The following is a 14,280-nucleotide window of genomic DNA, read 5'->3' on the forward strand; positions in this document are numbered from 1 at the left end:
ACCCAGGTTTATACCACTTTGGTGAGTCAAGACCTCTTTCCCCCTAACTCACCAAAATACCACAAACTGCCCTTTTGGATAGGAAATAAGCAATCAGGCTGGAGGGATACGGAGCTAATTCAAGGTGCAGATTTGCAAAAGCCAATTCTGCAGAGGGAGGAGAGGTCAGTATGCATCTCGCCCCCAGGGTCACTGGCAGAGGCCTTAATCCTTCCAGGCGCCAAGCGTGGCCCTCTTTTCTGCTCCACCCTGGCTCCACTTACTGAAAGACCCCCCCCTCCCCAATTGTCCCCCCACCCCGGAAGCTGCAAACGATCAGGGCTCCTGCATTTGCACAGCAAAAGCCGGAAAGAAAGAAAGAAAGAAAGAAAGAAAGAAAGAAAGAAAGAAAGAAAGAAAGAAAGAAAGAAAAGAGGGCGTATCTCAACTTCCTTGCAAGTGATCCCCCCCCCCAGCAACATCAGTCTGCATTCATTAGCCTCCATGCATCTGATTTGCTTAATCTTTTTCTAAATTGCAACTAGCAAAAAAAAGGGGGGGGGGGAACGAGCGAAGTCATTCATTCTCTTTCCAGCAGCCGGCCCCCCGACCACGCATGCGCCCCGCCGCCGGCGCAAGGGCCTCCCCTCCGCGGCGTGGCCGCTACGCCAACGGCGCGAGCCCCGGCGCCGTCGACCCAGCGCCGCCGTGGTGGGCCGGGGGTGGCCGGGCGGGGGCCCGCGCGTGGCGTAAGCGGCTTTGGGGAATGGCGTAGCGGAGGCGGCGGCGCGACGAGGAGAACGCGGCGGCGCTGCGCAGTGGGCGTAGGGAGGCGTCTCCCGCGCGCGCGAGGAAGAGAGGCGGCCCTGGGTGCGCGCGCGCGTGTGTGTGTGTGGTTGTTTTTTTTTTTTTTGGTACCGAGCGGAGAGGGAGATGCACACGGCACACTCGCGCTGAGGTAAGCTATAAAAACCCCAACCGACGGTTGACATGGCCGTTTCCTCCCTTCCCCCCCCTCAACCGCCAGCGCGCGTGTGCACCGCGCACACCCTCACCCAGGCCGCGCGCCGGGCCCTGTGAGGCGGCGACGACGACGCGGCGGCGGAGAGACCGGGCCGCGGGGGGAGGGGGGGAGGAAGCCACCGGGGCCCCTGAGGAGAAAGCGGGGAGGGGGGAGAGTGGGCCGACGTGAGGCCTCCCGGTCCCCCCCCTCATATATCTCCCCTCAGCGACGCGCGCGTCGCTGAGGGGAGATATATGGGGGGGGGGACCGGGAGGCCTCACGCCGGCGCGTCGCTGAGGGGAGATATATGAGGGGGGGGGGACCGGGAGGCCTCACGTCGGCCCACTCTCGCCCCGCCATCTCCCCTTTCCCCCCCATCTCCCCTTTTCCCCCCCCATCTCCCCTTTTCCCCCCCCATCTCCCCTTCCCCCCCCCCATCTCCCCTTCCCCCCCCCCTTGTACAAACCGGCAGCCTCCCCTCCCTCCCTGCAACCGCCGACCCACCCACCCGGCTTTCCCTCAGGCGGGAATGGAGGGGCCTGGTCCGTGGTGGGGGAGGGGAGGTTGGGTTGTATGGGGGTGTGTGAGAGGGGGTTCATTGAGGTCTCCTGGTGGTTCCTGGGGTGGGGGGGCAGGAGCCGAACAGCCTTCCTCTGTCAGCCTCCCCCGACCTTGGAAAAATAAGTGTAATTCCCCCCTCCCCTCCCCCAATCCTGGCTTTCTCTCAGGCGGGAATGGAGGGGGCCTGGTTCGTGGTGGTGGGGGAGGGGAGGTTGGTTTGTATGAGTGGGTGGGGGGGGAGGTCGGTTTGTATGGGGGGAGCGCTCATCGGGGTCTCCTGGTCGCCCCTGTTGGGGGGGGGAGCCGTGAATCCCTTCTCTCCCCCCCCACTTGGAAAAATAAGCACGAGACAAAGGTGGTCATAATTCCCCCACACACAAAAATTGGGATGATTTTTATTTAAGTGCATGGGTGACTTGTATCTGACTTGTATTGCTGCAATTATTATTTATTAAGTGTAATTCCCCCCCCCCCAATCCTGGCTTTCTCTCAGGCGGGAATGGAGGGGCCTGGTCCGTGTTGGTGGGGGAGGGGAGGTTGGTTTGTATGAGTGGGTGGGGGGGAGGTCGGTTTGTATGGGGGGAGCGCTCATCGGGGTCTCCTGGTCGCCCCTGTTGGGGGGGGGGAGCCGTGAATCCCTTCTCTCCCCCCCCACTTGGAAAAATAAGCACGAGACAAAGGTGGTCATAATCCCCCCCAAAAAAATTGGGATTATTTTTATTTAAGTGCATGGGTGTATCTGACTTGTATTGCTGCAATTATTATTTATTAAGTGTAATTCCCCCCCCCCCCCAATCCTGGCTTTCTCTCAGGCGGGAATGGAGGGGCCTGGTCCGTGTTGGTGGGGGAGGGGAGGTTGGTTTGTATGAGTGGGTGGGGGGGGAGGTCGGTTTGTATGGGGGGAGCGCTCATGGGGTCTCCTGGTCGTCCCTCTTGAGGGGGGGAGCCGTGAATCCCTTCTCTCCCCCCCCCACTTGGAAAAATAAGCACGAGACAAAGGTGGTCATAATCCCCCCCAAAAAAATTGGGATTATTTTTATTTAAGTGCATGAGTGTATCTGACTTGTATTGCTTCAATTATTATTAAGTGTAATTCTCCCTCCCCCATCCTGGCTTTCTCTCAGGCAGGAATGGGGGGCCTGGTCCATGTGGGGGGGGTTGTATGGGGTGTCCCGGTTGTCCTTCTTGGGGGGCAGGAGCCAAAAATCCTTCCTCTCCCCCCCCCTAAGCTTGGGGAAAATAAGCATGACACAAAGGTGGATATAACCCCATCCCCAAATTAGGATAATTTTTATTTAAGTGTATGAGTGTGTTGATTTGTGTTGCTGCAATAAATTTTTAAAAGTTTATTCTCTCCTTCCCCCCCCCCCCCCGTTGATGGGTGTGTTCATTTTTTGAAAGGGGTGATGTAGGTGAGCTGGAAAGGCTTTTTTCTAGGTCACGCTGCCAGGGCCTCCTCATGAGGAGGGCCATGATGCTGCATGGTGCCCTCCCCTCTTCCTCCTCTTTCTCCTCTTCTCCCCCCCCCCTTAGCTTCCTACCCACACACAAGCTGGCTCTGTTGTCTTGCTGTAGGCTTAAATGATGGGGGGGGCGTTCACGTGCCCTATGCAGGGCAAGGCTGGGCCCTCTTTTGTTCTTGCTTTTTGTGGGAGGGTCGCATTTTTTGAAGAAGTTTGGAAGGGCAGTGGGAGGAAGGTTTAAAAAGATTATTCAGCCCTCCCCTTTTCCATTTATCCCTCTGTTCACTTTTCAGTGCCATCCTTTGCATGTCTACTTAGAAGTAGGTTGGAGAAGCAAGTTTAGGGTTTGACTATTTTACTTTTGGTTTTAACTTGGGGGGGGGGATTTTCCACCATGATTATAAGCTGCCTTGAACCACATGAAGCTGCCTTAAGATGAATCAGACCCTTGGTCCATCAAGGTTAGTGTTACCTACTTATACTGGTAGCGGTTCTCCAGGGTCTCAGGCCGAGGTTTTCCACATCACTGGAGATGCTGGGGATCGAACTTGGGACCTCCTGGATGCCAAGCAGGTGCTCTCACTAAATAAGTCCCATTATGCCTACTTCAAGGTACAGGCATAGGATTGTACCCTTTGATACCACCTTGGATTTCAAAGGTAGCCAATCATGGTGGCTTTCCTTTCTCCTCTTATTCTCTTCCCCTGAAAAAGAAAAACCTGTAGAGACAGATAATTATCAGTTACTTCTCTCTTAAAACAAGTTCTCAGAATGACTTGCAGCATTAAGGAGGGGGGAGAACCCTATAAAAGCACCGTATGGTGTAAATCTAAAGACAAAAGTGATCTGCAGCCACTGCATACTGATGATTTCACAGATGGGAGAAGGTGTGATGGAGGTAGGGAAAAAAATCTCCATGGTTCTTTCCCAGCCTTGATGGATTGAAGGAGGCAAAAAGACCAGACATGAGTGCCGATTGGCCTCTGGTCCCGCGCAGCCAAGGCGCTAATGTGCAACTGGTTGCCCTACAGAGTCTCTGGCGATGTACATCTGAGTACTCATCAGAATGTGCTTCCCATTCAGAAAAAGCTGTGGAGATCAATTGTGTCCTAATCAGAGTTGACGGTAACCAGCACGGCTGGTATAGTGTTGGTAACCAAGTGCCAAAGTGGGACCTCCCGTCTTCTGCTTCGACCTCCCCCCCCCCCCGCCCAAGTGGCTTGGATCCACTGTAGCTTTTCCCTTGACACACATTGCTGTCTGCAGAGCTCCACTCTCCCCCCCCCCCAGGAATGGCATTTTGGGCTGCATTGGGAGGGGGATGGAGTCATGTTCTACTGGCTGAAAGTCTACTATGGATCTGACCCAGTACCATAAAGAAGTGTACATTTCTTTTTACCCCCGACATAATTTGGGTGCCCATTTTCAGTGCACGTTTATTTTATGAGTGTCATTCCCCATCCAGCAAGCCACAACTATATATATCCCTGTTACACACTTGTTTCTTCCATGCATTTGGGCATCTGTGCTCAGCTGGCTGCAGAAGACAGTTTAGGTTATGGCTTGTTTCGGTAGAGCGATGAAGCATTGCAGTGATGTAATAAGCTCATGGTGTCTGGAATCACAGCTCACATGTTTTTTCCTGAAGCATGGTAACAAAGTGACTCTTAAAAAAAAAAGAATGGAAACTGACAATGCCATAATATCACTTGCATGTATCAGCAGCTGTTGTAGCCACAAGAGGGACAGACTGGTGTTTGTCCCTTTTGTTGACACAGCAGCTGCTTATATGCATGTGATTTCTCCCACACACACACAGGGTTACTCTAGGGGAGAAACTTACATTCTCTTCAAAATATACAATAGGATGTTTTAGCATTGCCCTTCAACAAGTGTTGCTTAAATTGTATTTACTATTAAAGTGAAGCATTCTCACTTTGTTGCTAAAACTGCCCCCATAGGCTTAGTTTCAGCAGGCTACCTATTCAAGATATGGGAACGTGAGGAAAGGTGGAAATCAGGATGCTCACACAGATTGTTCTAATTCCAAAATATATTTTATGTACAGTGTGGGTTACCAGATTTACAGTGAGTCTATGAGCAGGCCTTTGGACTAAAGGGCATTGGAGCATATTCACAGGTACCTGGGCATAGCCTAAGCTGTAGTCCAATGGACACTTTACTGCGAGTAGGCCCCACTGAGTAAATAATTTAAAAAGCTGGGAGCTCATGCTAGGGGCTCCTGCCTCGGTGCCATCTTGTGGCCTTCCTCACCCCACTGAGTACCATTGGGCATACCTCTGAGTAGACCTGCTTAGTTCTTGTAGGTTATCCGGGCTGTGTAACCGTGGTCTTGGAATTTTCTTTCCTGACGTTTCGCCAGCAGCTGTGGCCGGCATCATCAGAGTAGTAACACTGAAGGACAGTGTCTCTCAGTGTCAAGGGTGTAGGAAGAGTAATATATAGTCAGAAAGGGGTTGGGTATTGAGTATTGTCCTGCAAAAGTAATGTGCTAATCATTGTCCTGTAAGTATCAAGATAATGTGCTAATGAGGGTATGGTATGTTAATATGAAAGCCTTCGACAAGACCTGCTTAGGATTGCTCCTTAAACTTCTTAGTTATAGGCTGCAGCCTTAATGTACATTTACCAGGGTGTAAGTCTTATTGATCACAGTTAAACTTAATTCACAGTAAATATGAAGAGCGTCAGACTGTACAACATTATGCTAAGAGGCCGTCTGTAATTGCCTCATCAAGCTGTTTGATTAATGAAAAACATTAAAACTGATTTGTGGGCAGTGTTGCACCATCTGGATATCTTCTGTTCAGTTTTTTGTTTTTTTTAAAAAATGATTTTCCAGAATAAAGTGTAGTTGTGCTTCTGTGTAACAAGCTCCATCTTTGGAATTTTTTTGGGTTTTAATTCAAGTGTTTTGGCCAGGCAGGATTGTACACCTGCCATGGAAGATTAAGCAGAGCTGGCTCTGAATGTTTGCTTAGACATTTGCGTTGTATATTTTCTGTGGTTCAAGAAAGCTTTCACATCTTTCAACATAAGTCTTACAAATCAATCTTTTCAGTTTACTTTTGGCAATCTGGCAGTGGTTGCCCATTCTCAGCTCTCCTTGCTTGATGCCTGTCAATCAGCTGCACCTGTTTTCACTTGCCACACCTGTAGCCTCTCCCGCTTTCTCATCTGGCGGACAGCTGGCCCTTGAGGCTAGAGGAGAGGGTTCCTGTAAATACTTGGCCTGGTGCTGTGGTCGAGCATTCGCAGTGCCAACCTCCCAGTCTCGGGGAGTTGATGGCTCTTGAAAGCTAGAATAACTTGCATCACAAAGTGTTCTGATAGCTGCTGGTGTTGTTCAGGCTGCTCCTTTTTAGGAAAAGCTGGGTTTTAGTTTGCAACTTGGGAGTCTTTACCCAAAGCATGATGAGAAGGCAAATGTCAAACTACAAGTTTGGCTTAAGAACCTTTGATTATCTGAAGTTGCCTATTAACATTTAAGATTGGAAAATACTTTGAACTAAACGACAGTACTTAATCTTACTGTCTATACTGCTGAATGCTTGGGATCATCTGCATCCCTGCCTGATTCCTAAGTAGGCTTTCCAGAAGGCAGAAAAAACATGTTTTCATAATAAAAGATACATGGGTACTGATTAGTATAACCAGCAAACCTTGTTGGTTTGGTCCTTTCTAAGGTAGAGTCTTATGTATATTTTTCCTTAAACTGTATCAAGTGCCATGTAGGTGATGATATCATTCCAGCATTGCTATAGCATTGCTCCTGTGCCAGAGAAGGTTTTTTTCCAGATATGCCTTAAAAGGGGAGGTGGCTGCCTTACCTTTGCCAACAAGTTGGTTGTGTCCAGTGATTTTTCTTGGTGTGTAACTATTTTTTAACGTGTGGTTGTCTTACATTCAGGGTCAGGTTGCCTTCTCTGAGGGACAGAAGGCTGTCCTGCGGGGGGGGGGGGGGTCAGCCACTCAGCTGAGCCTACAGGAGTACTGTTCCAGCATCCAGTCGTCTTTCAGGAGGGGATGAAAGGTTGGAGGGAAGCACAGAAGGGAGAGAGTTCAGTCCAGATCTGCCTCTGGGAGAGGGCAGCGATAGTCTGAGTCTGCCTCACTTAAAGAGCAGACTCTGAAGGGTAGCTGCTTGGTAGCGTGGCAGAGGGGCTTATATCTACCTCTGGGAGAGAACAGAGTACCCATTTGTTAGGCCTGTCTCTAATAATGAGCAGACCTGGTACCTTTTAGTCTGATTCTTGGGAAAGAGCACGCTGGTGTAGGTGAAACCCTGACTGTGAGAGAATCCAACCTAGTGGCTAGTCAGCAAAAGCTGATTTGTGCCTGAAAGCATTCAAGAGAATTCAAACCACACTCTGAAGCCATAACTAGCTTAAAGTTATGTACCTCAGCCAGGTTTCTCCTCTATCTGATGACCTGTGCAGCTGACCTTTGAAAGCAACTGATAGATAAATACATCTTCTGAGTTGTTTACATACAACTCCTTCCTTAGTGAACTGTTCTATTTCTCCTGTTCAAAACTTACCTCATGGCAGTGAACCCAAAGCCTCTATACTTGCTACCTTTAGAACACCTGGCAACTGAGGGGACCAACTCAGATTGGAGAGACCTAAAGGGGGGGGAGGTAGTTGTGAATTTCCTGCATTGTGCGGGGATGGACTAGATGACCCTGCTGGTCCCTTCCAACTCTGATTCTTTGATACCTGAAGAAGTGAGCTGTGACTCATGAAAGCTGCCAGAAATGTTACTCTTTAAGGTGCTACTGGACTCGTGTTCTTTTCTGTGGCTACAGACAGGCTAACACGGTTACTCATTGTATTATTATCTTGTAGATCTCCAGTTTGAGAAATCCGCAGAGCTCTGGCTCCTGTATGAAAGTGCTTGGGCAAATGCGTGTGACTCTCTGGGCTCAAGCTGCTTCAGCACTGAAGTTCATTATTCATTTATCTAGTTTCTTCACATATAGGCCACCATCATGTATAGCCAGCATGGTGTAGTGGTTAAGAGTGTGGTGGTTTGGAGCCGTGGACTCTGATCTGGAGAACCAGGTTTGATTCCCCACTCTTCCACATAAAGCCAGCTGGGTGACCGTGGGCTAGTCACAGCTCTCTTAGAGCTTTCTCAGCCTCAACTACCTCACAGGGTGTCTGTTGTGGGGGGGGAAGGGAAGGTGACTGTAAGTTGGTTTGATTCTTCCTTAAGTGGTAGAGAAAGTCAGCATATAAAAACCGACTTTCTTGCTGAGACACAGTGTAGATTACAAAAGTGTTTTTTTTTTAAACTGTCTGTTTTCCAGACAGCAAGGACCTCCAGCAAACAGTTCCAGCTGGTCAGCTCAAGAACAACAAAAACCAAAACACGAACAAAAAACTGTTGGAGGCATGGCAATGCGATAAGACAGAAAGTGGTTTGCAAAGGGGAGAACGCTGTGCAAGAAAAGGAAAGGGGTTACCTGCAATAGACATTACAAGAGACTGGCAAGCGACCTCCTGAGCATTATTGTTGCTGATTTTAGCAGATTCTGTGTTTAGGGTTGGAGTGTTGCAACTACAGGTCTGAGCTCCATGCACTCTGCGTTTATGCAATATTTATCAGATAATTAACTTTTATGTTCCCATTCTGCTCCGGACACTTTTTGCCAGAAAGCAGGAATGTAATTACAATGCACATAATCAGCATATTGAGAACAACTTGAAATTCATGAGTCGAAAGCAAACAAACTATTTCTCTGCCAGAGTCAAGCTGCTTCCAAGTGAGAAATTGAGTGCACAAAATTTAGGAATGCAAAAGCCATTCAGCTGTATAGATGAACAAGGGGTCTTATCACACAGTTGCGAAAGGTAGCAGCAGATCTGCTGTTTTGCTGAAGGATCCGTACTGTAGATATTCAGGGCTCAGTTGTGCAAAAATTTGTGTTTAGAATGGTATAATTGTAGATTTCAGGGTAATATATGTGGCACAAAAATAAATGGGGAAGATGTTGAGCCTTTGTCCTGTCTTCAATATAACTTTGCACAAATATGAAATTAGCGGGAGTTTCAAATTCCTTTGAAACCCTTTGCAACTTTTAATTAGATTTTGGTGATCTTTGACACACAATGTGCACAGTCTGGTATGCATTTTTGATCTTTCCATGATTGTAAGCTTCTGAGTAAATTTTGTCATATTGAATATCAATCCTTTGCGAACATCTTAGGAGTTAAAGCTTCTGTTTCGGTATACAAGAAAATGGACAGCAAACCATTGCCTTAAAAAAAGTCATTTTCCAATAAAGTTAATTACATGTAACAGAAATAAACATTTGCAAAATACATCCAAAGGCAACAGTTCTTGTTTCATGCATTTTTGTATTTTAATGTTGCTGGAAAGATTGGGTTTTTTTAGTTGCTTTGAGAAGGCATTTGGCCTCGAGAAGCAGGGTAAACATTCTCAAGACATACATACGACTTCACCACGCTCTGAATGTACCCAGTTTAATTAGGTTAGCAGATAGTTTGCGTCTGTAAGGACCACATGCTAAAGCAAGTCCAAAATCTTTGGTCTCAGAGGTGTATCTGGCTATTCTACTGCAGACCATATTGGCTAACCTCTGTCTTACCGGCTCTGAGCTTCAGCAAGAAAGGCAGACTATAAACTGAATGAAAATAAATCTGTATACCTGCCGAAGGTTATAAAGATCTGTGTGATTTTTTTGCCAGTTTCTCAGTTAAATATAGTTTTTTTTAAAAGACGATTTTCTGGATACTTCCCTCAGCAGATGTTTCCCCCGAATCAAAGGCAGGGGGGAAACAACTTTAAAAGTTATTCTGTTTTTCAATATTGCATAATCTTCCGAATATATTGGGCATTAGTGCCTTGTTATTTTAGAGGAGTACTGAAACCTTATTTAATACTAATTTGAGACACTTTGTAGCACAGAATGAGTGAGACCCGGGCTAGGAGTATCCTGGGGTTCTTGGTGGCTCCCATCCCCTTCGGTGGTGCAGTCATAGCTGTAATCGCCTCCTAATTGCATCCTCCCCCAAAACCAATTATTGACCATTTTTATTTAAATGTATGTATATATTTATTTACATGTGGGCCCAAGGTGTTTTCAAAAATGTGGAGTCTTATTATTCCATTTCCTGTCTTAGCATTAATGGAACCTGTTTCCCGACAAAATGTGAAAATTAAAATTTCTTTCCAACAGCAACCTTAAACTTCGTTTTCTGACCTTTCTGTTTTCTCCTAAGGGTAGAATGCTGGGGCATCCAATGAAGTTGATAGGCAGTCAGTTCAGGACAGACTAAAGGAAATACTTCTTAATGAGTAATTGTGTGTATGTGTGTGTGTTAAGTACCGTCAAGTCGCTTCCGACTCATGGCAACCCTATGAATGAAAGTCCTCCAAAGTGCCCTATCTTTGACAGCCTTGCTGAGATCTTGCAAATTGAGGGCTGTGGCTTCCTTTATTGAGTCAGTCCATCTCTTGTTGGGTCTTCCTCTTTTCCTGCTGCCCTCAACTTTTCCTAGCATGACTGTCTTTTCCAGTCATTTAAGCTTCTAGGGTCAGTTCAGGCTTGATTTGATCTAGAGCCCACTGATTTGTTTTTTGCAGTCCACGATGTCCGTAACACTGTCCTCCAACACCACATTTCAAAGGAATCTATTTTCTTCCTATCAGCTTTCTTCATAAGTGAAATTTGCTGCAGAAGATGTATTTATTTATATTTATTATTTCCATTTGTTACCCCCGCTCTTCCCGGCCAAAGCCAGGCTCAGAGCTGCTGTAGTGATTGCCATAGGCATCTTTAGAGGGAAGTAGACCTATCATGGAGGAGAGGGCTTTCAGTCACTACTAGCCATGGTGACTAAAGGGAACCTCCACATTCAGAGGCAGTCACCCTCTGAATATTGTGCCCATCAGGGGAAGGCCATGGCCTCTGTGCCCTTTTGTTGGCCCTCTAGAGAGACTGGCCACTGTGTGAGACAGAATGCTGGATTAGATGGACCACTAAGGCCTGATTCAGCAGCTCTCCTCTTATGTTCTCCTGGGTAAGTAATTGTCAAACCCCATCTGCCTACCTTTTAATTTTAAGGGCCCAAAATATACAAGCAAGTGGAAGAAAATTGATTTCTGTTAATCTGGTTACATAAGCACACAGATTGTATTAGTACACACAACAGCAATAAAGTACAAGCAAACAGAGCTTTGCCATTACAGTTTAGAAACAGGAGGCATGAGGTGTCTGGCAGAACTTCCCACATATTATTCCATTTCTAAGCAACGGAAAGCCAGAGACTGCAAGAAGTTCTTAATAGAATACATTCTCTTCAGAATGAAGACAACTGACGAAACTCAACAGTAGATTCTCTTTTGTCCTTTTACAAGCAAGGTTTCCTGGCAGGCAAGCGATATTCCACCGTTTACCTGCTAGATAGCCAAAAGCGAAATGAGTTTTATGAGCGGGGCTGCGTATTTTCTCTTTCTCTGCTTGAGGAGATCTAACCAGGGAGAGGGAATTAGAAAAAGAAATCAAACATTCTGATTTGGTTGTGAGACACAGAAGTTCCTGATGAAAATACGAATAAAGGCTGGTCACAAGCCAGGTACTGTGAAATTCTTAAAGGCGCCGTGAAGCAAATTCCTTTGTCTTAAAAGGCACCCAGCAGAATGAGAAAGCCCTTGTCATCGACGAGCTGGCAAGGGCTTTTGTGGGAGAGGTAAGGTGGCATTTCCAAGTCCACTGTGATTCAAGAGAGTTAAGCATCGGGATCTCTGCTAAGAAACCTTCCAAAGGTTGTTGGTCGAGAACCACCATTTTGGGAAGTGATGGAAACCCTACAAACTTTTAGGTTCAAACCTATCACTTTCAAAGTCTAACTGCCTCAGTTCATTAATATTTTGTAGATTATTATTTTTCTTCTGGTAGATTCATTGTGCAGTATTGTAGGCTCAAGGATCATGCAAGGACTGCCCAAGGTCCTCCAGTTTTCCTGGCTTTCTCCTCCCACCAGTCACTGTTTCTTATCCCCAGGAAAGTTCATTCCTGGGGTCACAAAACCTTTGTGGACCGAACGTCATGGAGGTTGAGAAGCTGTGGAAGCGAAATGTTCCCTTCTTCCTCTTCGCTCGATAAAGCTCTATTGATATAATACATCGGAGGGAGCAATTTTGCCCTTTTCCACTGCATCTTCCCAGCCTGCATGGCTATCACTCCATGTAGTTCCCATGATACTGGGAACAGTGTTTCCCAGGATCTGACTGTTCCAAGGGGGGGGGGGAATAAGAATCTTAGAGACAGACTGCGGGATCCATTCCTGTGTTTATAATGTGGTGGTGGAAAGTGCCGTCAAGTCACAGCTGACTTACGGCGACCCCGTGGGGTTTTTCAATGCAAGAGACGTTCAGAGGTGGCTTGCCATTGCCTGCCTCCCTGGTATTCCTTTGAGGTCTCCCATCCAAATACTTGTCAGGGTCGAGGCTGAGAATGTGTGATTGGCCCAAGGTCACCCAGCAAGTTTCCATGGGAGAATGGGGATTCGAACCTGGGGTTCTCAGGAAGAATTTTCTAACAGAGCAGTTCCTCAGAACAGACTTCCTTGGGAAGTGATGTGCTCCTTCCCTGGAGATTTTTAAGCAGAGGCTAGATGGGCATCTGTCTGCAATGCTAATTCTATGACCTGAGGCAGTTCATGAGAGGAAGGGCATCTTGGCCATCTTCTGGGCCTGGAGTAGGGGTCACTGAGTGTGTGGAGGAGGTAGCTGGGAATTTCCTGCATTGTGCAGGGGGTTGGACTAGATGACCCTGGTGGTCCCTTCCAATTCTATGATCCTAGTCGGGCACCTTAATCATTGTACCACACTGGCTCTCATGTCTGTAATATCTACATTAAAAGTAAAGGTGGTCCCCTGTGCAAGCACCGGGTCATTACTTACCCATGGGGTGATGTCACATCCCAACTTTTAGTTAGCAGACTGTGATTATGGGTGGTTTGCCGTTGACTTCCCCAGTCATCTATACTTTATACGCCAGTCAGCTGGGTACTTATTTTACCGACCTCAGAAGGATGGAAGGCTGAGTCGACCTTGAGCTGGCCACCTGAAACCGACTTCCGTCAGGATCAAACTCAGGTCGTGAGCAGAGCTTTTGACTGCAGTTCTGCAGCTTACCTCTCTGTACCATGGGGCTCCTATCTACATTACTACATTAAAACTTCTTAAACAGTCAATTATAGTCTTGGTCCTGTGAACTGTACTTTAAAAAATGTACGAAGTAGACATTTATGTTTGTCTCGAAAGTTAGGTGTGAAGTTCCATAAGTTTTCCCCCCTTTTGTGTGTGTTTTAACATCAAGCAAAACACTTTCAGCGAAATGATTTGCCCAGCTATACAATAGGTTTGGATAATGGTGAGAAGAATGTGTGAAAGGCTTTAGGTTGTTAAGGATTAAAGTGGAACATGATTAAAGCAGGATGACTTGAGGTGAGGGATAGAGAAACATGCCAGTTTCTTCCAATAGCTAAATTTCTAGATTGAATCCAAAGGTCATCTTGATCTTCCCAGCAAAAAAGGGAACAGGATTTTTGCCAGTTTCCCCTTCCCACTACAGACCCCCGTAATACCCCATACATCTCCGGTGGGTCTCCTGTCCCCCAAATACTATTTTCCCCCATCCCCCAAAAAACCTGTGAGCAGATTATGTGCATTTCAAAATATGCCTAAGGTTTCTTCAGTTAACTCCTAAACATCTTTCTGACTTTTCTGCACTAAAAAGCGTAATGTGGCAAATTCACCTTTTTCCTCCCCTTGGAAGGGTAAGTGGTTGTGCTCCTTTTACGGTTGAGTACTTAGTACAAAAGATTTAAATTGTTTGCCATTTGTTCAGCTAAATATTATTCTGCGAGATCAAGACTGTGAAAATAATTACAAATAAAAAAGAGTACTTTGTTTTTGTTTTCATTTCTGTTTTGCTGCTCTTATTTTTCTGTTCAAGGCAGTTCACCACTAGCGATTTCAGAAGGCATTTTGCGATGAAGTCATTTTACAGAAAAAAATGGACCAGTGTCTTGTCAGAGCTTGAGTTCTCTTTATCATACACAGATTCATTCCCAGGCATGTGGATTACTGTCGAATGTGTTTACAATGAAGGCTTCACATTTAGTTTTGAAGAGAAGGCACTAACCGCTCTTGGGAATAAGGGCATCATCTAAGAGGCTGCAAATATAACCATATTAAAAAAATATTTAAAGAAGTTTG

The 14,280-nt window shown here is 46.6% G+C and overlaps 1 protein-coding gene across 1 annotated transcript in view; it reads left to right on the forward strand.

Moving 5' to 3' along the window:
* Window positions 1–888: 888 nt before the first annotated feature.
* SLC39A10 (solute carrier family 39 member 10) overlaps window positions 889–14,280 on the forward strand; it is a 75,376-nt gene continuing 61,984 nt past the window's right edge. Inside the window, exon 1 of the mRNA XM_056861353.1 lies at window positions 889–937. The gene's annotated coding sequence lies outside the window, so the exon portion shown is untranslated. The remainder of the gene's footprint in view (window positions 938–14,280) is intronic.

Source organism: Euleptes europaea, chromosome 15 (assembly GCF_029931775.1).
Source record: "Euleptes europaea isolate rEulEur1 chromosome 15, rEulEur1.hap1, whole genome shotgun sequence".
NCBI classification, from domain to species: Eukaryota; Metazoa; Chordata; class Lepidosauria; order Squamata; family Sphaerodactylidae; genus Euleptes; species Euleptes europaea.